The following is a 24,084-nucleotide window of genomic DNA, read 5'->3' on the forward strand; positions in this document are numbered from 1 at the left end:
TGCTCAATGTCTGATAAGCATTCAAGAATACTCCCACTGGCACAAAAGCCGTATGTATAAGCTCAAGAGCTCAAGCCAAGGCAAGACACAGTGCCAATGACATAAGTCCAAGACAATACATCAATAGTACATCCCGAATATGTAGGCGGTAGAGCATCCGTATGTAGCATCCGTAAGCATGTAAGACATCAAATACATCCCAATCCAAAATCTGACAAGCCAAGTAACATCCAAGACTACTCCAAATAATCCAAAATGCATCCAAGGTGGAGCTTCAATGAGCACTCAAGCTCAACGTATCCATAGGGTAATCAATCGTGACATGAGCATCAAGCCGTAGGCAACGGGTATGCATAAACCCAAGAAGCATCACTGTCAAAGCATATACCAATGACAATAAGTGCAAGCTGAAATAAGCTCAAGCTTCCAAAAGAATCCGGATTCAATGACAATCTCAAAGTCATCCCTCGATGATCAATACATCATAGCATAACCCAAGACATACATCTGGAACCAATAGGCATATGTCAAAGCATGAAAGATAGCTTCAGACCAAGAGTATTCAACATGCATTTACTATTATAAACTGTGTATTTCCAGCCCCAAAATCAGGCCAAAATCATAGCATTATATGTAGCTTCAATCCCCCAATCAATCGGGATGCAATAGGCATCAAACCGGTTATGTAGTCATGCCCAAACAAGCATAGGCATACAAATACATGATGTCTCAGACCTGAAATCTATTGCAGAATATTTTTCATCATAATTTGGCAAATTTGACATCACCATCACGTCTAGAGCATGCCAAAACCCCAATTTAGACTCTTACCTTGTCTGAATCAGGTTCCAAATGCCCGAGATATGACAAAAAGAGTGATTTTTGGGCCAGATTTTGAAACAGGCGCAAAAAAAACGTGAGCTGGCGGGGGGTTCTGCTATCCCATATGTCAAGAATAGGGCCCAAAGAGCGTACAAATGAGGGCCAAAGAAGGCATACACCAAGTCTCAGCACTCAAGCCTTAATAGGCTGGAAGTAAGATCCAGGTGAAGGAAGCTCCAAGAGGTGTGAGCTATGGCTGCCCACAACTTGTTTACAACCTGTGAGACCTGAGAACTAAAGTAAACCCTAAAGAAAATGATCAAATACCTTTGATGTAATGCCCTGAAGCTGCCCAACAATGCTGGGAAGGTGCTCGGGAAGCCAGGGAGTGACGAGAGCTTGAAGGAGTTGGATATGGTTGCCGGGAAGGAGACCCAATGCAAGTAGGGAGTCAATGGGATGCTGAGAATGCCATGAACCAAGCTCAAGAGTCGGAAAGAAAAGCTCTGATACCAGTTGAAAGGGAGTGAGGATCAAAGGTTGGACTCGAGAGCTATGGCGGGAGAATAAGAGCAAGAAAGGGAGAGACTAGAAATGGGAACTCCAACAGTCACAAAGTGTGACTGGGCCTTCCTTTATTCAAACTGTCACTAAAAGAATAAAGAATAAAGTGACGGTGATGGGCGCCCACCACCTGCAATGTGCAGTGGCAGTGACTGTCAGTGTAGTAATACATGGGCGGCTAGGCAGAGGCGCCTTTACCCCCTGAGCTAAGTAGAGGCATCACGGGCTTCTCTAGAAGCTAGTCTTAAGGAAGAAACAGCTTCACGCTCTCAACTGGTTTCTCAGTTATTGCTGTCGCTCTGCAAAAGGGAAACTATGGCCATTGTGGAGAAGGCAAGAATTTCAGAGTCCCGCTTGATGGCAAGGTTGATGCACTCCTTAAAATGTTGGATCTGAAGACGACCTTGGCAGAGATCTCAGCCTTGGCCAAGAAAGAGGCCTATGCAAGGCTATGGAGGCTTATGCAATGCTCAGAGAGAGGGAAAGGGAGAATACGAATCAAGAAGAAGCTTTCCTTGAAAAGTAGTTGTAGTCAAAGTTCCCTCTAAGTCCTATGAGCCTCCAACTTGGTCATGGTGAAATTTCCAAGAAGGGCTGTCTTCTTTGTGGTCTTTCAATACATTACCTATCTTGCTTCTTGGAAATGTCCACTGGCCTTCAATGTTGCTTGTTTTCTTCTTGAAAATGTCCATCGGTCACTCCAATGCTGCTTGCCATGTTTGTACCTATGTACTGGATCAAGAACCTGAGAAGCTCTGATACCACTTGTCAGAGAGAGAACTAGGGAGAGAGAAAGAGGAGAGAGAAGATTGCAAAAGAGAGAGAAAGACTACAGGAAGAGAGAGAAGAAGAGTGATGAGGAGAGAGAAAGACTAAATTTAGAGAGAGAGAAAGACAGGAAAGAGGAAGAAGCCATAGAAGCTGTGAGCAAGATGGGAGAGAAAGACTGTAATTGTATTAATGTGTCCAAAAAGATATGAAAAATTACATGTCCTCTCCTTTTATACCAATGTCAATGTGACATGGTATAATATCAATATTATTTACACTAAATCCTTATTCCCAGCTTCTTACAATGGTTTTGGTTTATGGTGTCATTTAATTATTCTCTCTTTATATTTTGTGTTAATTGATTATAAATTGACATAGTTGTGTTTCATGGTGTCACTTGATTGAATTAGATGTGTGTTTATTTGTAGATTGAATTGCACAAGTTATAATAAAGTTAATTATGAAATTGCTCTCCAATACTTTTAATTCTTTTCTCATAAAACTTTTCCACTCAAAACACATTGATAAGACACCAAGATTCTGGAGGGGCAATGAGATCATGTCTACAAGCATGGTAGAGGTTGAATTTGTGGATGAGGGTTTATATACATAGAATTAGAATATCGTGGGTGAGCAAGTTGCAAAAACATAAGGAAAAGCTAGTAGATAATATGCTGTAAGAAGAAGAGAGAGAGAGAGAGAAATTGCACATCCACACTCAATAGGGATCATGACATCTTCATCATGTGTGGGTCTAGCATGGAGTGCTAGTTATTCTTATATTGAAAATATTTTGAGAAAAGGGAAAACTAACACCCCTAAAAAACAATAAGGCCTCTCCATGGGGGCACCAAAAAGTTACAAACTTGGCTAAAATGCTAATAGACACAAAAGAGACACTAGGATAGAGGGACAACTTGTGGAACAAATAAGAAATTGTAGCTTAATCTTCATAATCAATATGAAGTTTTGAAATTTGATGGCACCATATTGTGCACCATATCAATATTCACCACCAAAATAAATATTCACCATCATAGTCACTACATAGCACAATTATTTTCTCTGATAGAAGTAGAACCACCTAATTCATAAGAGTGATGTGCCATTTTCAAAAGCTAACTAGAAAGGGTCTGAACTCACATCCTTGCAATTTATAGGTACTAGATGTCCATATTAATCTTACAGTAGAAGCTATGGAAACATTTCTTCTTTGGCCCCACTAATACAAAAGAAGTGTACCATTACTGGGGGGCCATTCTCTATTGGCCCCTTTACCCTATATACCATTAGATTTTAGAGAGACAGAGAGAGACATAGAGAACTAAATAAATTGAATGGTGTAGTACAAAGTAATAAGGGAACGTACATGATTTAAAAACAATAAAGATGATAGTTGCAAAAGCATATCATTACTCTATATCTAATTCTTCAAATTTCCAGCAAAGAAAACGTTTGAAACCAACAATTCTATTATAAAGTAGTTTCTATCTTAAGCATTAATTTGAGGATGGTATGGGTTGGGTTAGTGACTACGACAAAATAGTTAAATCAAGGATACTTGACTATTTAGTTAGCAACATGAATATGTGAATGATGGATTACTTGCTAGGGATGGTCATATATCAAGGTGAGGTTATCTTGATTGGACTTGGTTCTCACCTTAGCATTGTTTTAAGAGCACAAAACCTAAAGATAACCTTGTCATGTGCATATACTTGTAGTGTCGACCCATGGAATGTAGTGTTAATTGTTTTAGTGATGTAGAGGGCTTGACTATATCACATTGGTGAATTATTACTATGATGTTTGCACGGGTATGACTAGGTCATGGAAATGTCTCATTAACATGATATGAGATGTTTACGTGCTAGTAAATGGTACATATTTTTGCTTAGGTGTCCTATGACTAGGCTTTGCCATCACAATCTATCTTGAAAGAAATGCTAATAATCCTATTAATGCAAGTTGTATCTATACTATCCATAACACATCTTTCAATGGAAATGGGATGTTCACATTGTCTTCCTCTTATAAGTAAAGGAAAAGACATCTAGATAAGATTTGTAACAATATGTAAACTACTAGTACAAGATTGTGATACAAAGCATATGTGGACTTTATATTATAGAATCTAGCAACTTTTTTTTACTAGACTAATATGACTATTTTGATGGTAGAAATATGATGGCTCTATGTTCTAGAAGTTGTGAGCTGTTTGAGTGGACTAACATGACTAGTATCCATAGAGTACACACCTATAGATATATGGCAATACTTCACATTTTGAATGATACATATTGAAAAACTAGCATGCAAAATGAAGTTTATCTTCAAACTTCCTTTTGGACACTAAACACTAGAAATGGGAGAGGGGAAAAATATAAAAAGTATGCACACTCCAATTGTGGGCATTTGCTTGAACTAAAACTGACCTTTATCCACATATTATCTAGTTGAGACATACTGTAATGATTGAAGATGGATATGGAAAATCTATTTATGTATTCTAAGTTATGAAAATAAGACAACAAAAACCAGGTTTAAAAATCGAATGGAAAAGTGCGAAGCTTTGATATGACTTTGATGGCATTGAAGACATTTCATGGTTCGGTGCAAGTATACCAAAGACATCTTTTATATGCGTAATTACTTGACTTTTGGCAAGCTTTTAAATTAGCCATGAGATGGGTGGATAAAAGGATGTACGAGAATGCTTGAAGGCATAATTTTAAATGTGCATTTTGAGAATTGTATATGCCTTTGGCTAGTGACACTCTTTGACGTAGTCATGTGGGGGATTGTGTGAGATTGGGAAAGTCAAGACTAGTGTTCATAGAAAACCATACCTTAGTGTATTTTTTCCAAGCAAGATTCTCAAAAAATCGATTGCAATTTATGTTCATCTTGATGAAAATCGACTTTTTTTAAAGCATTTCAGTTATAAAACCAACTATTTCCCTCCCAAAACCGATGGGGGTAAAAGCCTATTCTTTTGTTCCATAGCATGGTAAATAGCTTCCAAAAAGAGAGTTGCAGGAAGTGTAAGTGCCAGAGCTACCAATGGTACCGGTAATGCGGGAGAGGCGAGCGGAGTGACCAACGCAACAAATGCCCCTATGATCATGAATCAAACCCAGGTCCTTTTGATATCCTAGGCTTTATAATTAATTTTGGTTAAGCATATTCTGTATTATTTCAAGAAGAAGAAATAAAGGGGTAGTTACATGCATGGAACAAGAACGAGCCTTTGTTAGATATGATCAATGCCCCACCCTCATTAGGTACTACCAATGATCCATGGTGCTCAAAGTTGTAAGGCCCCCATTATGAGGAGAAGCCAAGTGTGAGCCCGGACATTGGTTGAGTCCTGACTTGTATATCAGATGAGGTCTATGTGACCGGATGGCAAAAAGGTGACTGTTGTGGGTCTAATCTTTGGGTTAGACGGAGTGGTTAAGCTGGTAGCAACTCGAGGCACATTGCATTGAGTTGCGTGGTAAGGGAGTTAAAAGGGGCCCCTATTGTGGGGTCCGGGGGCCGCGGAAGCGGCCCCTGGCTGGGGGGTCCCAGGGGGGCCAGCGGCCCCCCTGGCGGGGGGTCCGGGGGCAGCGCCCCCGGCCCGATGGTAAAGGGAATATTCCCTGGAATATTCCCTGGCCGACTAGTGGAGGCTCATATGGTAGGTCGGTCAGCAGGCCGACCTAACGACCTTCGCGGGCTATAAAAGCTAAACCCCTTCGCAGCCATCTCACACTCATCTTTCACCCAGTCAGAGTTGTTGTTCCAGCTAGCCTTAAGCTCTTCACCTATCTTCTGTCTAGATCGCCATCTAAGCTTCATTCATTGGAAGCGCACGGGTGGACAGAGCCATCTTTGTATCAGTTGTTTGGAGTTAAAGAATTTTACTGATTCTCCTCTTATCTGTTGTGTACTCTCTATCTCTTTCTCAGATTCTGTTCGCTGCGCCGTGTAATATTTTACATGGTATCAGAGCCCAGGGGGCTCTAGAGATCGGAGAGCGTGCAAGAGGCAAAGGCTTCAACAGCAAAGAGAATCGATGTCGACTCCGGGAAGCAGTTCTGGCGCATCAGGAAGCGGTGCAGGAGGTGGTGCTGCTGTACCGGCTATTCAAACACTGAGGATTCGTCCACCAACCTTCAGCGAAGGCAAGTTAGATGGTACAAACTACACCTTGTGGAAGTTCAAAATTACTACTATCCTTGATTCTTATGAGCTTCTGGAGACTGTGCTGGGGACTGACGCAGAACCACAGCCTACCCCCGACCCATCAAATCCTAGTGTGATGATTCCTCCGAATGCAGATCTTCTACGAGCTTGGAAACGAAGGAATGCAGATGCATTGTGTGCCTTAGTTACAAGCTGTTCTGACAGTGTTTTGACTCTGATTCAGCATACAACCAAAGCGTCAGAGGCTTGGAATGTACTAAGGAGTCAGTATGAAACACGAAACCAAACAAGGATTCAAAACTTGGAGAATCAACTAGCAGCGGAGAAGTTTGCTGAAGGAGAGACGGTTGAAGCATTCATCACTCGGATTAAGAATCTGCGCGACCAGATGGCTGGCGCTGGGATACAAAAGACTAGCGAAGAGCTAGCTCGGAGGTGTCTTCGGATTTGTCCACAAAAGTTTGATGGACTAGTAACTGCCCTTAATACTCAGGTGAGACCTCAAGCTTTGACTTTTGAGGAGTTTTGTGCATTATTAATGGAGGAGGAGTTGAGGCTGAAAGCCCGAGAAGGAAGCAACAATGGAGATGCTGCATTCTCTGCCAATGCAAAAGGCAAAGGTGTTTCCTCCACCAAAAATGATGGTGACAAAAAGAAGAAGGGTGGCAAGAAGAAGTTTCAAGGAGAGTGCTTCTACTGTAAGAAGAAAGGACATGCAATTGCAGATTGTCGTGTCAAGAAGGCAGATGAAAAGAATGGTACCCTTAAAAGTAAAGGGAAAGAGACAGCCAATACGGCTGAAGCAGAGTTAGAATTATTCATGGCGACCATTGAGGAAGTGTGCTCCTCGGCGCAAGAAGAATCTACCACTGACTCTTGGGTGTTGGATAGTGGGGCCTCCCGTCACATGACCAACAAGAAAGGTCTATACAGTTCTATGCAGCCTCTACAAGAATCCATCACTGTGACGGTTGGAAATGATGCTAAATGCCCTGCTGCGGGCACAGGTACTATTTCTTTTGTTGCTGCAAATGGTGAAGTCAAAAAGCTTTCAAATGTGTTGTATGTTCCCGAAATCAGAAGAAATCTCTTATCAGTTGCTGCCATAACTGATCTTGGTCATGAAGTGAGGTTCAAGAAGACAGGTGCAGAAATTATTGATAGTGCTGGCACAATTGTTGGCAAAGGAGAAAGGAGGAACAACCTGTATGAGCTAAGTGCTCTTACAGCCACCGCTGGAGTGGGCACAAGTAAGCTTTGGCATGAAAGGTTTGGACACATCGGATTTGCAGTATTGAAGGAGATGCAAAAGCAAGGTATGGTTGCTCACCTACCTACAATAACTGAATTGAAGGAACCATGTGAAGCTTGTATGATGGGCAAGCAACAGAGAAAGGCATTTCCACAAGAAAGCAAGAATAGAGCACATGCTCCTCTAGAGTTGGTGCATGCTGACTTGTGTGGTAAGATGCCTACACAGGCCTTGGGGGGATCTTCTTATTTTATGTTGATTGTCGACGACTACAGTAGGAAGATGTGGGTGTACTTCCTTCGTGATAAGGCTCAAGCTTTTGGTAAGTTTAAAGAATGGCTAATACTTGTTGAGAATGAAACAGGGAAAAGTGTGAAGAAATTTAGAACAGATGGTGGTGGTGAGTTCAACTCAAAGGAGTTTGAAGGCTTTTGCAAGAGCAAAGGTATCAAGCGTCAATTGACAACGCCTCACACACCTCAGCAGAACGGTGTTGTGGAACGCAGGAATCGCACCATTGTGGAGATGGCAAGATGCATGCTAAAGGGCAAGGGATTGCCTAACCATTTTTGGGCTGAAGCTGTTAATACTGCAGTCTACATTCTAAATCGGAGCTACACAAAGGCTCTCAAGGGAAAAACACCTCATGAGGCTTACACTGGTAAGAAACCATCTGTTTCACATTTCAGAATTTTTGGATGTGAATGTTATGCACATGTTCCAGATGAGAAGAGAAACAAGTTACAACCAAAAAGCAGAAAATGTATCTTCTTGGGTTATAGTGATGAGCAGAAGGCTTACAAGTTATATGACCAAGAGGCAAAGAAGATCATCGCGAGCCGTGATGTGGTGTTCAAGGAGGAGCCGCATACAGTGGAGGAGGAGAAGGCAAGGTCTTCCACTTTATCATCAAGCGAAGAAGTAGTCCACTATGAACCTGTCCCGAGAGCTATCCCTATCCTTAAGGAGGAGGAAGCATCATCTTCAGATGATGAGGAAAAAGTTCACCAACCTGACATCACCCCACCGGAAAAGCCATTGCCGCGCTGGGTGAAGCAGCTCTATGACCACAATAATCCTATGCCTGCATCTGTTGAGGAGAAGGCAGACGGACCAAGGAGGTCTCAGAGAATAGAGGAGCAAAGGAGGGCTTCTGCTCACATAGTCAACATGGCCTTGATGGTTGAGATTATGAGAGAAGTAAAGGAGCCAACTGACTTAGAAGAAGCACTTGCAGATCCATCATGGAAGGCTGCTATGCAGGCAGAGTATGACAGCATAATGAAGAATGACACTTGGGAGCTAGTGGATCGGCCAGCAAAGCGGAAGATTATTGGCACCAAGTGGATCTGGAAGGTAAAGTACAAGGCTGATGGTACCTTAGAAAAGTACAAAGCTAGACTGGTTGCCCAAGGATTTTCACAAGTTGAAGGGTTTGATTTTCAAGAGTCATTTGCCCCAACTGCCAGAATGACCACTATTCGCACGGTACTTGCAGTGGCTGCCCACAAGAAGTGGCCAGTGTACCAAATGGATGTTAAGTCAGCGTTCTTAAATGGTGACCTCAAGGAGGAGGTGTACGTGGCTCAGCCACCAGGGTTTGAGGCCCCCCATTCTGAGAACAAAGTGTGTAAACTGAAGAAGGCATTGTATGGGCTGAAACAAGCCCCCAGAGCATGGTACCAGCGGATAGATAGGTTCTTTTTAAACCTAAACTTCAAAAGATGTGCCTCAGATGCTAACTTGTATGTTTACAGGGATGGTAAAAAGTCTGTAGTGATTGTCCTATATGTGGACGACCTTCTTATTACAGGTGACTATGAAGACATGATCAACCAAACTCGAAAGGCTTTGAGTTTTGAGTTTGAAATGACAGACTTGGGCTTGCTGCACTATTGTTTGGGGATTGAAGTCTGGCAAGAGCCAGGAAAGATCTTCATCTCTCAGAAGAAGTATGCATGGGAGATCTTGAAGGCATTTGGCATGACCGAGTGCAAGGAGATAGCTACACCTATGGAGGTGAATGTAAAGTTATCCGTTGAGGATACATCAGCACTAGCAGACATTGGGAGGTATAGGAGGTTGGTCGGCAGTCTAATCTACTTGTGTAACACCAGACCAGATATCAGTTTTGCTGTTGGTGTTTTGAGCAGGTTCTCAAACAAACCTCATGAGAGTCATTGGAAGGCTGGGATGCGGGTGCTCAGATACTTGAAGAAAACTCTTGACTATGGTATCACATACAGTTTCGGAACTTCTCTTGTGGGGAACTGTGACTCAGATTGGGCAGGAGACATTGATTCCAGGAAGTCAGTTTCTGGTTATTGTTTCTCTTTGGGTTCAGGAATTTTCTCTTGGATTAGTAAGAAGCAACCAACAGTGGCATTGTCTTCTACCGAAGCAGAGTACAAGGCAGCTTGTTTTGCTGCATGTGAGGCCGTATGGTTGAGAAGGATTCTATGGCATATGGGAGTGCAGGATGAAGAACCAACTGTGCTGAGATGTGACAATCAGAGTTGCATCGCCATTGCCAAAAATCCAGTGTTTCATGCACGCACCAAACATATAGAGATCCAGTATCACTATGTGCGTGATTTGATGGAGGATGGGATAGTGGAATTGGTCTACTGTCCAACAGAGGAGAATGGAGCAGATATCTTCACCAAAGCACTTACGAAGGATCTGCTTCAAGTTCATCTTCAGAGACTCGGCATTGGGCCGAGGAGATAGTTCACCTATGGGTGGACATTGAGGGGGGGTGTTAGATATGATCAATGCCCCACCCTCATTAGGTACTACCAATGATCCATGGTGCTCAAAGTTGTAAGGCCCCCATTATGAGGAGAAGCCAAGTGTGAGCCCGGACATTGGTTGAGTCCTGACTTGTATATCAGATGAGGTCTATGTGACCGGATGGCAAAAAGGTGACTGTTGTGGGTCTAATCTTTGGGTTAGACGGAGTGGTTAAGCTGGTAGCAACTCGAGGCACATTGCATTGAGTTGCGTGGTAAGGGAGTTAAAAGGGGCCCCTATTGTGGGGTCCGGGGGCCGCGGAAGCGGCCCCTGGCTGGGGGGTCCCAGGGGGGCCAGCGGCCCCCCTGGCGGGGGTCCGGGGGCAGCGCCCCCGGCCCGATGGTAAAGGGAATATTCCCTGGAATATTCCCTGGCCGACTAGTGGAGGCTCATATGGTAGGTCGGTCAGCAGGCCGACCTAACGACCTTCGCGGGCTATAAAAGCTAAACCCCTTCGCAGCCATCTCACACTCATCTTTCACCCAGTCAGAGTTGTTGTTCCAGCTAGCCTTAAGCTCTTCACCTATCTTCTGTCTAGATCGCCATCTAAGCTTCATTCATTGGAAGCGCACGGGTGGACAGAGCCATCTTTGTATCAGTTGTTTGGAGTTAAAGAATTTTACTGATTCTCCTCTTATCTGTTGTGTACTCTCTATCTCTTTCTCAGATTCTGTTCGCTGCGCCGTGTAATATTTTACAGCCTTAGGATTTTTGTTTACTCCAAGTGATAGGTTGCATGCATGAAATGGTAGAGCATGGAGTTCGCATAAGTTTATATACATAGAATGATAGCCTTTACACACATAGAATGATAAGGTTTTTGTATTATTTCACATAAAATAATAGTTTTTAAACCATTTCAGTGCATGAATAGTCATCTAGAATTCATGCTTCGCAACTATGATTAAATTAAACACATGGAATATTAGTTTCCGTTCATAGGATGCAATTGCATCGATGGATAGAAACCTAGACTTTCATATACGCAAGTCACATGAGATCTGGTGCATTAGGAATAAGTATTCGTTGCCAGGTATGAAGAGAGTTAAAGGTCATTTAGGATGTACTAATATATTAAACACACCATGTGCATGATGGGTAAGTTTGATTGGAAAATTCTGCATAGTACCGCACTAAGAGAAATGGAAGGGATGCATGCATCTAGACTGTATCCTGAAGTCCTAGATGAAAAGTCTTACATTGCCAAGTGTGTTAATTTGAACTTGGTTAGAGGGAGATGAGTAAAGAACTGGAAGAATAAAAGGCCCTTGGTTGGGTTGTGAATAAGACATGTCCGTCGCCTTGGTTGACCAGTTAATGCTTTGAGTTAGGGTTAAGATACCATAAGGTAAAACACAAGGGGAAGAGCAAGTCGAAATAAGTTAACTTACCAATAACATTTGCTTGCATGATCTTGTATGAGATTATTGGGATCTCCCCAAGTCGCAAACGATCCAGGATTAGATGCTGGGAGCATCCAGGAAAAAGGAATCACATCTTAGTGGTTGGTCGTACAAACAACCTCCAAAAAATTATCGTGATTGTATACTTAGCTACATTGTTTGAACTCCCTTGCTCAAGGAACTAATTCAAGGAAAAACACTTAATGCTTCAAGTTAAAAGCCTGGAGGGAGAGGCAGGATTAGTTACCTCCAACTGTCTGTCGGGCCCTATCCAAGGGGGTTGTTAGCCGTGCTGGGTATATGGACCTAACCCGCCGCAAGAGGTCTCTCCGTGGGTGCTGCTTGGAGCAGGAGGACGCTTGGGTGCCAGGGGAGGCTCTAGCTGTAAATTCCTTTCCTTTGGATCCCACACAAGAGGCCGACATGACTCGAGATGGGATCTCGAGGCTCATATGCTAGTCTTTGGGCGAAACTTGGAGCAGCAATCCTGTAGATTGCTAGGATAGCCTTCGGGCATGATACTTGATGTACTTCGGGATTATGATAAATAAAGATCACATATTTGAAAAAGGAACTTGCTTGACATTGTTTTTGTGTCAGTGCCTAAGTTACGTGAAGGAGCCAATGATTAAATTGATTAATTAAGGAAGCTGCTTTTGCATGTCAAACATAATGTGGTAGGTAATTAGATAACTAAGCAAACCAAGGAAAGTGTAGTGGACGTGACTTAGGTCCATCCTATGGAAGGGTGGTCCCAGTTAGCTGGGAACTTTTCTCCAAATCCGAGATAACGAGACTATGAAGGCCTAGCATCAATAGAGTTAGAATCCCAATTTATGTTGTTTTAGGGGAAAGAAATGGGACTATGCCTTATGGCAGAGAGGTTGAGCTTTACATCCCTCCTGTTTCCCATTTTCCATGAACCAAGTGCAGCATGAATCCGCTTTGACTCTATTTTTCCTACACAAAGTGGTTCATCTGGAGATTGACGCTAGCTACTTCCTAGAGATCTTGCTAATAGGAAAGGAACCCTAACTTCAGGTCGATCCTAAGTGGGAACACCCACCACTTCCACTCGGGGCAAAATCGGGAAGACCTAGATCGCAAACCCTATGATATTCCTTGCGAGTCCCAAGTGGAGCTTTCTAGACCCTCTTCCTAATGGGCTGCTAGGACATGTCCCACAAGTGGACGAGTGGACAAGTTACATGAATTCCTATTGTAGAAGTTCTATTCAACACATAGACAACAGTCACTACTACTTCAACCCAATAACCATTTGGTAAACTCTTCTCATTCAGCATAGCTCTTGCCAATTCCATCAGTACCCTATTTTTCCTTTCTACTACACCATTTTGTTGCGGTGCATAGCTACAAGTTAACTGTCTTCTGATCCCATGTTTAGCAAGGTATCCATCAAAGTAATTAGAGACATATTCTCCGCCTCCATCTGATCTAAGACATGAAATTTTACAGCTCAACTCATTTTCAGAATGCTTCTTGAAGTCCTTGAATGCATCAAACACATCATCCTTATGTTTCAGTATGTAAAGCCAAGTACACCCTGCTGAAATCATCAATGAAGGATACATAGTAACAAGTACCACCAAACGAAGCATTATGAGATGAACCCCATATATCTGAATGTACCAACTGCAAGGGTTGTGATCTATTCCGTAAATGGAAATCGTGCTTACTTTCCAAACTGACATGCATCACATGCATGTCCAAAGTCATGATACTTGAACTTAGGTAGTCCAAGCACAATCTCCTTCTGCTACATAGATTTCAGCTTTTGTACATTCACATGGCCAATCCGCTTATACCATATCTCAACATCCCATATAGCACCATCATCATGTGCAAACATGGCTGCTTTTAATTCTGGAATTGATGCATCAAGAGTAAACATTCTGCCATCTCTTCGGCCTCTAGCAATCAATTTGCAGCCATTACCATATTCTTCAACAAAGCATCCATCTCTATTAAATCTCACCTGCACATTCTGTTTTGCCATCTGTCCAACTGAGAAAAAATTCTTGGTTATTGTAGGTACATGTACATCATGCAAGCTCTTTTTCTTGTCATCAAGCATCAACAAGGGAACAATTCTTGTGTGTTGAATGTCATGTTGGGTTTCATCCCTAGTACACACATAACCATGTGAACCTGCAACCATCTCATCAAGCCATTCTCCATGGGGTGTCATATGATTTGAAGCCCCTGAATCAATGTACCATCTCTCATCTCTGTTTTTCCTAGATGCATTCTTAGACACACGCTACATGGCAAACAACCTGTCACCCTGATCATCAGGAACTCCGCTAAATGAAGTATAATTTCCATGTTGTCTACCCTTGGCTTTCATGTCAGTCTGCTTCTTATGACAATCTTTCGCTATATGCCCATATCTACCTCAATAATGACAGTTCTTGTCTCTGTTTGACTGATCATTTGACTGCCATGAACCAAATACACCACCTTTACCATGGGGTGATCTCCCCCTGCCTCTAAAGCCACCAGATCCATGGTGGCCCTGTGTATGTGTGCCATGCCACGCATTCTATTGATGTTGTCCATAAGCATTTCAAGTGTCTCCTCAACCTTGAAAAGAGCCACTACCTTTGCCGCCTCTGCCATGCTGGCTAGAGTAAAGAACAAGGTCTCTGCTTTGAGAAATACTAGAACACGTATTCAGCCCAAGCTTAACTTTCTCATGTAGTAGCAAAGCAATTAGCTCATCCCAATTAGGGGATCAAGCTCTCACATAAATAGACGTATCAAATGCTTTATACTCTTTGCCAAGTCCATTCAATGTTACTGCAATCATACCATCCTCAGACACTGAAGATCCAATGGTGGCAAGCTGTTATGATGTATTCTTGATCTTTGTAGTGTAGGCCTCAATGCTTATGCCATTCCTAGACATGTTATTGAACTGTTGCTTTAGTTGAATCTTTCTTACATGTGTTACATTTCCATAATTCTTCATGAGTATGTTCCACGCATCCTTTGGGGAACTACATCCAGTAATCTGTATAACCATAGCATTTGATATACATAAGAAAAACCAATGTAACACCTTGCATGCTCTCTCAGTCCATAGCTTATGAGCCCTTTTCTAATAATTTTTCGGATTCCTTTTATGTGTTTCAAGTTCAGCCTCATCACCTGTACATAAGTCCCAATAACCTCTGCCAACCAAAAAACTCTTCATACGGAACTTCCATAAAGCAAAATTTTTGTTGTCCAGCTTTTCTTCCACAATTTAAGTGATATTGTCAGTTCCTTGAGCATCTACCATAGTTGCAGCTTAGGTATTCAGTGATGTATACAACTTCTAAGTATTTGACTCCTTTTCTTGCAGTTCAGGACCAGTTTTCTACTATTCAGGACAGTTTCTTGCAAGTCAGGATAGTTTTCCTGACAACCTGCTTGCTGTAAACTGTATTCCAACAATGAAAAAACAAAGTCAACTGAGCATAAAGCAAGCTCAAATCAATTCAAAACATTCTATGGTAGTGGCAAAACATCCCAGCAACAAACTATGTCCATACAAGTATCAATGTTTGTACTGTATGCAAGTAGCAGTACCAAATACAACCAGCCCACTGCTATAACCAGCAACATTTTCTCTGTTAAAACAAGAGTATTCAAACCCCAAAACAGCCCCAAAACATCTCATTTAGTTGCCACTCTATGCAAGATTTGATACATGTCCAATTGGTCAGAATGTATTGCATGTATGTCAAGTGAAGATGATAGGTATCCTTCGTGCAAAAAATAACCAGTCAATACCCTAGTATAACTAGCAACAAATCAATCCAAATTTTGGACTTTTAGCACTCATAATATCCCAAAAAGCATCTCCCACTCAAGTGGTATGATCCAAGCATTTGTCACTAGCAAATAAGCATCACAGATACTTCAACCCTGTAGGTATATTGTTTCCAAATTCAAGACAGTAACAAGTTCATTGTTTCCAGCCTGCAAATAAGCTTCAAAATTGAACATTTAACACTCCAATATCATGCTAAAATGCATGATAATAAGGGCATATACATTGCTAGGATGAAAGCCACCAATGCCTTGGAATCACCTACTATTTACTGCAGTAAACAACCAGTCTACACAAGTCTGTGCTGAATATCTCAAAATCTGTGAGGAATTTGAAAAAACTTTCTTTGCAAAGTTGTAGACCACATCGAAACGCTCAGGATTTGCAAGCTATTTCTCCAAAAACCATTTTTGTAGAAAGATATAGCTTTTGCAAAAAAAGGCGCTACGAGCACAATCTCCTTTGATGGCATTTTCTTTAGAGGATGTCAAATGGCCATTGCCAAGCCTTCAGGCTTTAGGCGTTCAAGCTCTAATATCATGTTGGAAGAGAGGGAGAGAGACAGAGTGGAGCGAAAGATGAGCCTCAGCTCATTGTTGTTGTTCTTCCATTATTCTTCCATCATATAAATTGAAAGAGACTTACACACATAGGTATGACTAACCAAGACTAACAATGGTTAAGTCACTGACTACACCGACTTATTGAATGTCACACACTGTACAACTATACGGTCACACACATAAAGATAGACTGACTGAAGAGTAACACGAGCTTGTTTTCTAACATCCACCACTAGGCACTAGGCCTAGCTACTTTGAGCTTAGCAAGTACTACAGCCATGCCACCACATTACTTTGGTCCACCTAGACTCCTAAGGTCTCTTGAGTGGCAGTAGGTGTGTGACAATCAAGGTTGGAGATGGTGGGTGCAACGTAGCCTTTCCCTTGCTCAACACGATGGGTTCTTGCATCCTCTCTTCTGCAACTGTGCTTGATCTTGAATCTTCTCTTAGGCTTCTCTCTGTTGGCTCTTGAGGGCAAGAGGCCTCCTCAATTGATTGCCTCATGGCCAGGGTAGCTAGTCATCATCCTCTTTTTTCAACCTCTCCTCCTCCTCTAGTTGCTTCCTCTTTCTTTCCTCCTCTGCTTTTAGTGATTCTTCTTCAATCTTCTTTAGTCGCTTATTCTCTTCCTTGTGCTTCTTTGACTCTTCTAGCTACTTCTTCTTCCTTGTAGCTTGCTCATCCTCTTCTCTTTGCACCCTTGATGCTTCATCATCTCCTAGGTTTCCTATGGAGAAGGAGACTGCAATCTACACATGTAGTGCTGAATGGACGGGTGATTCATGGGCAGGGGAGTGCTCTTGAGTCTCTTCCACTACTTTAGGCTTTTCCAAGTTTCCAATGGCCTCCTGAATGATTGGGTGATAAGCACACCTCTAAATCCTATGCTAAAGGCCTTTCTCCATGATGGTTTCTTTCGTGTTTTTCCTATTGTGGAAGTCGAGGACTCCTCACCTGCTAGTCTTGCATCTATGGCTAGTGCCTTTGCTGATGCTTCAATGGTTTTATACACATAGCCATTCCAATTCACCTTGTCTAAGGACCTCGCCCCATGAGGCACTCCAGTAATGGTACTCGAATCCTACTCATTAAAGTGTTGTACCTCCTCTGACTAGAGAACAAAGCATGGATTGTCTTTGCCTGCAACAGCCTGATCTTGGGGTTTGGGATGTCAGCTAGGCTGACTCCATTGTTGGTGTAGACTAGGTCCTTGTCCATTACCAGCATGCTGTAGATATCCATTTTAGGCTGCCTCTTAATTTTGTTGACCAAGCCTAGTGCTCTTTCCACCAGTTCGGGGCTCAGCTCACAACTTTGACCATGCGGGTTTCTTCTCCTTGTCTCACTGTTATAGTGCCATAGTTCCTGTCATCATTAAAAGTTCATAGGAATTCCATGCACTTGTTGTAATTCATAGCTTGTCTGACCTTCTCTATGTACTTTCTCAAGTTGCATTGGTCAACAATATGCTTCACAGCCTATTCTTCCATGACAATGTCTTTCAAATTCATGATGTTCCTGAACTTGAATCAGTTGAAGGTCCTTTTTTTAGCCATTAGGCTGTACTTTGCCTACTCTTCTTCGGTGAACAGAAGCCTGTTGATGGGACCTAAAATGGGTCGGCACTGGCTCATGCACTAGCCGGACCTCTATCATGCGCTCAACAACCCCACGGCCTCGCGGCCAGGAGCGTTGATGAAACATACATCATCCATTGCCTTTCTAAACATCTTGCATTTGTATCACGTCTCGTAGTCTAACTCTAGCCCAATTAACACTCCTCAGAGGGAGTCCCAACACATTGCTAAATGGCACGAAGTACAAACATAGGAGGTCCTCCCACGGCTGACTGCTGCTACCTCACTGCGACTCTCCTACATCTTGGGGATTGGCCCCTCGATGCGTCGCTAAACATATATAACACTTCGCACATAGTCCTCTCAAGGTACTAATTATTTCATTCCAGGATGTACTATACCTCACTTTACTTTCCCCTTAGACCCAACGCCTAGCCTACAGCTTGGGACAACCTTACTCACTCAACGTTGGTCACGATCTAGAGAATACAGGTGCTATGCATCCAGGAGGTATTGTCTGATACCTTTTATCATTTTATGCTTCATGAAATTGTGAATGTCGATGTGCCCAAACAAAGAAAAATCAGCATTGTGCTTAGTGCAAAAGCATTCTTTCAATGAATTTCTCTGACGCATAATTGCTACGTTGCACGAACCTAGCACTGAGGAGACCTCGTGCTACTAGATCCTTATTTTAAATTAACGATCGATCTATATAATATGCATAGATGAAACCAATCAGCCTTTTCTTTCTCTCAGCACTTAAACACCACTCTCATTCCCTCTACCCCCTCGTCGTTTAGATTGTGCACGGTACATAGGTTTAGGGTAATATTTTTCCATGTTTCTTGTTGTATGAAAAGCAATAAAAACTCACTGAAACATAAAGGTAGGGCTGAACTGAGGCTAAACCTCATACTTCAGACCCCCCATACATACACAAATATGAATCTTATTTTTTAGTATTTTTCGCACACTCAAAACCTATTTTTCCCTTATTTTTACCCATTTTCATTATTTTTATTGTATTTTTTGCAATATTAAATAGCTGAAAATACAAAATGAGTTGTGGGCTACAGCCCTTGGGTTTATTTGTAGCAAAAACACAAATTTAGTTGGTGTGTCTTATTATATTTTCCATTTATATATCAAAAATACCCAATTTTTCCATATTTCGCGTATTTTACGGGTTTTACATCATTAATTTCAGTCAACACTTATGATTTTCTAATTTTCTAAGCATAAACTGGTCAAACTCATAGCAAACAACAACATAATGCATAATCATCCCATGGGAACAAGTATTCATGAAGCAAAGCGCATAAAACATCAAATTTTTTTGTAAAAATGAAATTACCGTTCTTTGCGGGTTGTGGGTTTTTATTTGCCATGTCTCGGGACTGATTTCCAGCTGCCATTAATGCCCATGACAGTCCACAATCAACAATCTTTATTCCTCTTGAACCACGGAGCAATCCGGTCTTCATTGGACAAGCATCCGTCATCCATTCTTCTTCTTCTTCTTCACCGCATGAATTTGCCCTTAGAGGAGAGAGAGGGAGGAGAGAGAAAGACTGATTTTTGTTCTCCCTCTACAGCCCGCCATTGGGCGCACGAAGGATGGTGATATGGAGCGAAGAAGTAGTGGAGCAGCCTTGCCTTGTCATTGCTATGGCTTACTCACAGCCAAAATTCTCATCCATGGGGAGGGGGCCGTTTTTCTGATCGCGCGGCTGTTTTTTCAACATGTCGCCCTCCTCCTCGTCAATTTTTTGGGGGTGGGGGGTCCCAAGAGGCACCCCCCACTAGCCACTTAATTCATGCCTCTTCAAATTTGTCCAAATTTTGGCACCTCTCGCGTCCTGCGTCCGATTTGCGATCTGAAAAATCCTTGGCGTCTGTCTCGGCATCTTGGACTGGCCGGCAGCTTCCTTGACTCGCACAGGCACATGGAAAAATTACTAAAAATCCGCAAGTGTTGCATGGGCGTCCTTGGGGTACTTTGATGCTTAAAATCGTCCTAGATCGAGCCACCGCCTTCGACGTTGAATATTTTTCCCTTGATATTCGTAATTTTTAGCTATTTTTAAGGACTTCTCGGCATCAAAATTCTGCTCTCATTGGCTACCACGAGATAGGGCGACTCAGCCCGTCGAATCCCACAGTAGATCTGCACAAAACAACCAAAGGAAGCATCAAGCTGATACAAAATAGATACACACTACACACAGCACAATGCACACCTTACCCCCTGACAAAACCAAGGCATGAAATCCACAAGGAGTAGGCTAGCATAATTTGATAAAAGATCCGAAGCTAGTCACTAACCAACTGCTCCAACACGGCCAAACCAAAAAGAACTGTCAAAGAGGTTGCCCTAAATGGTGGTCTGAACTACCTACCTAACTAAGGACAACACAACCAGGAGCTCCTACTAGGCGAGGACTCCTATAGCCTGATCAAGAAGTATTTTCTTGTAGCACATTTCTTTTTCTAGGTTTTTATTTTTCCATACTTGGGCATGTAAAAAGGAGGGAGCTGAGCGTAGTGACCCAAGGAGAACAGGGTATCAGCCTCAGGTCCTATCTCGGTACCCAAGGACCTACCAAGCCCTCGCAAGGCGACACTTAATCCTTTTCTCACGCTCACTTTTATTTTCACTCCAACCTTCCTTAAGTTCTTTTCTAGCAAGAAGCCACCCCTAGGAAGACAAGGCATCGGCCCCGGGTCTGACTCGTCCCCAGGAACCTACCAAGCCTTCACAAGGCGATGATCAACTGCTTCGAAGATTTTTCCTTTTCTTTTTTGTTTATAGGGGTTAGAACCCCTTTTTACACACCTTTGTATATATTTATTTAAGATATTCAGGGTTTTTTTCCCTTATCATCTTTATTTTCCTTCTGGTAGGCTTCTCTAACTGCCTCACAACTAACAAGAACTCCTAGAACGACCGCCTAGCAGGCTAGTAGAACAAGGTACTAGGACTTCCATCTAAAATAGGTCTTTCAATGCTTGACAATGTCTTTACAGGAGGCAACGACTACTCAGACCTCCCTCAAACATACTGAACCTAAACCTGGGACTTCATGCCTTGAACGCCGGTCCCCAATAAGAAACAAAAAAACCCCTTAACAAGTACACAAACACATATAGCATAAAACATGGTACTCATAAAGGAGGAATATCACTTGGATAGGGCCACAAGAAGCTCCCATGCAACAAAAGGCTCCTTCCAAGCTCTTCTTCCGAACCTGTCTAGCACAAAACTCAAACAAGAAACCATTAACCGCACCTGCACTAAACAGACAACTGGCCCTCTTGGCCTAATGAAATAAGACATTCAAAACCTCGCAACATTGGCCCTCTTGGCCTAACGAGATCAAACAGAATAGCACCTACACATCCTTCCTTGGAATAGCTTAGATATACAATAATAGGCTCCCTCCCAAGGAGGAAAAACAGGCTCATAGCCCTAAATTAAATGCATAAGGTTATGACCCATCCCTCCTGCATAGATAGCAAGAGGCGTACGCATAACATGTTGTCTAATTAACATATGGGTCCAGGATAATAACGGTAGATTGGTCTCAGCTACTCTTTGCATCACCCATATCAACCATCGTCTGCCATATATTGTATGCTCTGATAACATTCCCCACAAGCGACCGGGTCTTGTTTCATCATTGATAACAATATCCAAACTAGGACCACAATTAAAGAAAAGGTCTTCCTCATAAGCAAGATTTGCCAATGAATCCGCAAACTGATTCCAGTAACGTGGAATCAGCTGAAAAGACACACTCTCAAACTCTTCAAGTAGGGTCATCGCAGTTCAATGATACATACAAAGAATGGGATTTCGCACTGTGTATGTCCCATCTAGCTGATTTGGGATCAACTGGGAATCCCCTTTTACTAACAACCGATGAGTACCACCTTGTTTGGCACTATGCAATCCCATAATCAAGGCTTTATACTCTGCCATATTGTTAGTGAATCCTACCTCGAGATAAGCAGCTAACTTCATCGTAACTCTACGTTGGGGATCTCGAATTACTACTCCAACACTTCCTTTTTTATTAGGGCCCCTGGACGCTCCGTCAAAATATAATGTATACGTCCACAATGGGTTTACACAGCCTGCCATCACGAACTCCTCTACTCGTAATTATGATAATCAAAGTTTAGCATGTTGAGAGGATGAACTGACGTCTCCATCCCACCTTCTTCATTGAACTCAATAGGGATACTTGTCAACAGTCGTAAGCAGTGATGGCAGAAGACTTTAATCTCCCACACAAAGGTTCCGTCTTCTTGCTCAATCACTTTATATCCTTTGCTCCACTAGATAAGTTTCCCCTGATGGTATCTCTGCTCCAGATATGGGTGCTCCAAATATGGGATTAACCGACCCATCAACCAACGTTAAGCTCTTTCGCAGGTCTCAAATCATCCCTAGCATGGACCTGCAATGCACTTCTTTTGTATTAGCATACTTAGAAATAATAAGATTTAATCTTATTAAGATTAACCTTATTTTTAAACTCTACTCCCTGTAGATCAGCTAATAGAGCCATAGACCTATTTTTCCCGAGCCTAACAATCTTGTAGGGGCCATCCCATTTAGGTTCCAGCTTCCCTGGAAACAGCTCCCTACGGGCATCATAATATAGGACTAATTGTCCTTTTTTAAAGGTATATTTCTTTGCTCTAAGGTCATGCAACCGCTTCATCCGACGCTTAGCTACCTCCTAGTGTAATAGGCTCTGCAATTTTAGCTCATCCACGTGGGTTATAGTCGTGAAACGTTCAAAAAGGGAATCCTTATCTCCTAGAGAATGATTAATTGCAAACCGAATGGTCGGCAATTCGATTTCAAGGGGTAACACACACTCTTCCCCATAAGCCAATTTAAATGGAGTATGGTCGGTAGCTCGCTTGAACGTGGTATTATATGCCCATACTGCCACATACAACTTCTTGTCCCAGTCTCGTTTCTTCTCAAAGACTATCTTAGACAAGATACCCCACAAGCTCTTTATTAGTACTTTCAACTTGCCCATTTGCTTGTGAATTATAAGGAGTCGTTTTATTATGCTTGATTTGCCAAGCCTCAGTCAAGCCTTTGATCACCTTATTTAGAAAATGGGTTCCACGGTCCGACATTAATTCTCTCGGTGGACCAAAGCGGCAGATAATCTGCTCTAATAGGAAACTTGCAGTCTCTTTTGCATTGTCCTGCCTCATCGCCCGCGCTTCTGACCATTTTGTAAAATAATCAGTGGCTACTATAATGTACCTCTTTTGGGTAGTAGACGACGGGGTAATAGGACCCACAAAATCAATGCCCCACTTCTCAAATGGAAGGATAGCCATGATAGGCATAAGTGGGTGTTTCCTATTCTCTCTACTGTCATGTCTCTGACAAGTATCACATCTCTTTACATACTCAAAAGAATCTTGGAAGATGGACGGCCACCAATATCCTGCTCTTAACGCTTTCTGTGCCATCAACCGTCCCACGAAGTGCCCTCCACATGCAGAGTCATGGCACTCTTCTAAGATAAAAGAAACCTCATCGGGCATCACACATCGGCGATAGATATCATCAACACCCTGCCGATATAGTGTCCTTGCGATCAAGGAAAACTTCAAAGCCTGTTGTTTGATCTTCCTCTTTTCAGACTTTGACAAACCAGCTCCCGTCTCTCCTGTTGATAAATACTGTGTAATAGCAGCATACCAAGATGGGATAGAAGCTGTATCAATTTTAAACATTTTCTCAATATCACTTCCGTCAACCAAAGTCTCTTTCGGCTCCCCAAAATCCACAAGGCATTCCACAATACCCTGCAACCTTGGGGGCTTACTCTTGATCTCATAATCAAACTCTTGCAAAGTGATTAACCACTTTGCCAAACGATCAGGCGGCTGCAGCTTATTCATAAGCAATCTAAGTCCTTCCGCCTTCGTATAGAACACTACCTTTTCATAGAGGATGTAGTGCCCGAATTTCTTGGTCCCAAAGACCATCGCAAGACACAACTTCTCCATGTATGTATAATTGATCTCTGAAATGCCCAATTTCCGGCTAGCAAAAGCTATCGGATGATACCACTTTTCCTCCCAAATTTGGGCTAAACAGCAGCTAATACTATGCATGGTGGCTGCTGAAAATATATAGAGCACCTCACCTCTTTTAGGTGCTTATTAACACAGGTGCTCTAGTGAGCTCCTGCTTCACATCCTCAAATGATATTTTGCAAGCATCACTCCATGCAAATAGACAGTTATAGGATAATAAATTC

The sequence above is a fragment of the Lygodium microphyllum genome, chromosome 23, assembly GCF_053477565.2.
Source record: "Lygodium microphyllum isolate KBCC chromosome 23, Lygodium_microphyllum_v1.1.10, whole genome shotgun sequence".
Taxonomy (NCBI): domain Eukaryota; kingdom Viridiplantae; phylum Streptophyta; class Polypodiopsida; order Schizaeales; family Lygodiaceae; genus Lygodium; species Lygodium microphyllum.